At 31.2% G+C, this 3,083-nt stretch overlaps 1 protein-coding gene across 2 annotated transcripts in view; it reads left to right on the plus strand.

The window, feature by feature from the left end:
* Positions 1-3,083, plus strand: part of USP15 (ubiquitin specific peptidase 15) — a 154,743-nt gene that overhangs the window by 95,046 nt on the left and 56,614 nt on the right. The gene's annotated exons all lie outside the window — the stretch shown is intronic.

Below are 3,083 nucleotides of genomic sequence, written 5' to 3' on the forward strand. Positions count from 1 at the left end.
AAAGTGAGACTCTGTCTCAAAAAAAAAAAAAAAAAAATCAATAGTTATGATATAGAAGCTTATAAGAAATTTATTTACAAATTTAAGACTTCAATAATCCTACACTGATACATTGCGAAGTTATAAAATTTTCATTTCTAGAAATAAAAATATTGTTATAAAGGTAATAAAGTATACTTGGAATGATTTCATTTACAATTTAACAAAATTTTAATTAAAAACTAATATTATGAAGAGTCCATTACTGGAATATAGTTTGTTTACCCTGTGTTGTAATTTCACCTGTAAGTCCATAGAGTATTTGTTTTTGTCTCAATTATAATTTAAGTATGTTTTTTTAATATCTGCCAAATTTGCTCTCTGGTAATAGTTATATTACCTGCATTTTTCTGCCCTGCTATATTTACTTTAATATGTTACTAACACTGCCTTTAGAAAAATATTTTTAATGTAGTTACTGTCTTAATTTGACATTTCATCTCAGAACACATTTCTGTTTTTCTGTTTATTCATTTAAATCTTTTTTATTTGAAATGGAAATGATTTCTTATATGATTTAAGCCATGAGCAGAAACTGTAGATTTTGGAGACCATTAGAGCTAGCCATTTAGCTCTGGATAAGTTAATCAGCTGAAAGCATCATTTCATTAACTGCCAAGTGGGCATAATTAGAATTATGAGGATTAGATTATATATTTATAATGTTTATAATGTTGAATGTCAGTGCTAACTGAAAAGTCAGTCTGAAAGTTTTAAAGAAAGATAAGGTTCAATTTTACCAAAAATAAAAAATTGTTGCATTTTTAATTTATCTTTATTAAAGAAGATAGGCTTCTATACTAGAATTAATCTAGTATAGTATTAAAATTTCCATTACTATTACTGTAAATGTATTTATTTTTGCAAAGTAACATAGCCTTAAAAGATGATGACTAGCTTAAGATCTTCAGGAAAAAATTAGTATAAATAGTCATGAAAGATAATAGAGGCTATCTTTAGGACTTAGATTTCCATGTACTTTGTTGAATTGTGTAAACAGCCGTGGTTTTGGTATTTTCCGTGATAAATTTTAATATTTGATTTAGAGTGCACATAACATGTGTGTTATAAATGACCAATCAAGATAATATTAAAGTATTTTTCATTCATTGGTTTTCTTTATCATCTTTGAGCATCTAGACTATCTCAATCTTTGGGTGGTGTATATACCTACCCTATCATTTAAACTAAAATGTAGATATCATTTAAGGATCCAGATTTTTAAAAACAAAACCAAAAAACTGCTTTGTAAATAAGTTTTTTGTTCATTTCTCAGTAAATAGGAATTCCTATCCCATCAAATTACATCTTGTTGCCGCAAAGAAGAGTAGAACTTCCAGCATCCATTTGTGTTACATGTGGGAAGAGACAGATACCTGAATATATACTTATGGAGCATGTAAATGTGCTTTTAGTCTTTTCACTTGCGTGCATGTGTAGGCATGAGCATGCATTTGGGCATACTTTCCCTGTGTGCTCTGGCTGCTTAAATTTTACTATAATTTTACAGCCAGAATATATGTTTTTTGTTCTGTGACATGTAGAATATGTAGAAAATGCAGGCCTTACATTTTTTTAATATGTATACACAAGACCTTGATTTTTTTTTTTTTTTTTGAGACAGAGTCTCACTCTTTTGCCCCGGCTAGAGTGCCGTGGCGTCAGCCTAGCTCACAGCAACCTCAAACTCCTGGGCTCGAGGTATCCTTCTGCCTCAGCCTCCCAAGTAGCTGTGACTACAGGCATGCACCACCATGCCCGGCTACTTTTTTCTGTATATTTGTAGTTGTCCGATTAATGTCTTTCTATTTTTAGTAGAGACGGGGTCTCGCTCTTGTTCAGGCTGGTTTCGAATTCCTGAGCTCAAACAATCTGCCCGCCTCGGCCTCCCAAACACCTTGATTTTTAACGCCACTTACAGTAATAAAAGAAAAACAAGATTTTTTTGTATTTGAGCTTTTTTTGTGTTTACCCAAAATTAGATTCAGTAATGCAATTATGAGTGAACATATATAGAATTGCTAGTAGATGCTTTGCATTTTATTAGTTACTAGGAATAGAAAATAAAATATGAATCATAAAGATAATGATCTGCAAAAAAAACTATTTGAATTCTAATTTGGGCTTTTTTTTATTTTTTAGTTTAAAACAAGTAAATAACTACAAGTCTAGCAATTCTGAATTTGAATTTATTAAGGTTACGTTTCTTTGGGCCCTGCTATTTTTTGTTTTATCTCAGGGCAGATTGTCTTTTGAGAGTCAGGGAGTTGACCTTTTTGTTTGTGGGAGGAGGGAGTATTTTTTTTTAATGCAGAAATATTAGTAGGCTAGCACTGTGTGTGTAATTTTTTGATGGTTTATGTTTTACCTGTTTGGTCGGGGGTGGGTGGTGGTGTCTGTGTGTGTGTATTTACTAAAAGCTTTGTTGAAACAGGTCGTAGTATAGTTCACTTAAACTGTTACAATAATAAAGTTGAGAGTATAGTATATAGGATAATCAAATGAAGTATTTGAAATCATAATAAAAAGCTCTTTTTAAAAAATAATACCAGGAATAAATTGTAGCCAGTTGAAATCGTTGGAGTTACTGATTCATCATGTTTATATGTAAAACTGTATTCTTTTATTTACATCATCTAGCAAATAGTCTTGATTTTTGTTCAGGTTTTTTCTAGTGAATAAAAAAATGATTGAAAATATGCTTTTGAATTATATCCAAAGTACCTAGCATAAATATTTTATAAGATAACCTATCAAAAAATAAGGATGAATTCATCCTTGTCCACAAAATTATTTTTTATTATATGTGAATAAAAGAGGAATCATTTAACTTATTTATTGACTTCTTAGTTCTTTCTAAAATTACCCCAATTTCCTAAATTTCAGAAGATTATATACAGAATTTTTTAAAGATCGACGTTTATTGCTGGGCGCAGTGGCTCACGCCTGTAATCCTAGATCTCTGGGAGGCCGAGGCGGGCGGATTGTTTGAGCTCAGGAGTTCGAAACCAGCCTGAGCAAGAGCGAGACCCCGTCTCTACTAA

Source organism: Propithecus coquereli, unplaced genomic scaffold, assembly GCF_000956105.1.
Source record: "Propithecus coquereli isolate 6110/MARCELLA unplaced genomic scaffold, Pcoq_1.0 Scaffold72, whole genome shotgun sequence".
Classification (NCBI taxonomy): Eukaryota; Metazoa; Chordata; class Mammalia; order Primates; family Indriidae; genus Propithecus; species Propithecus coquereli.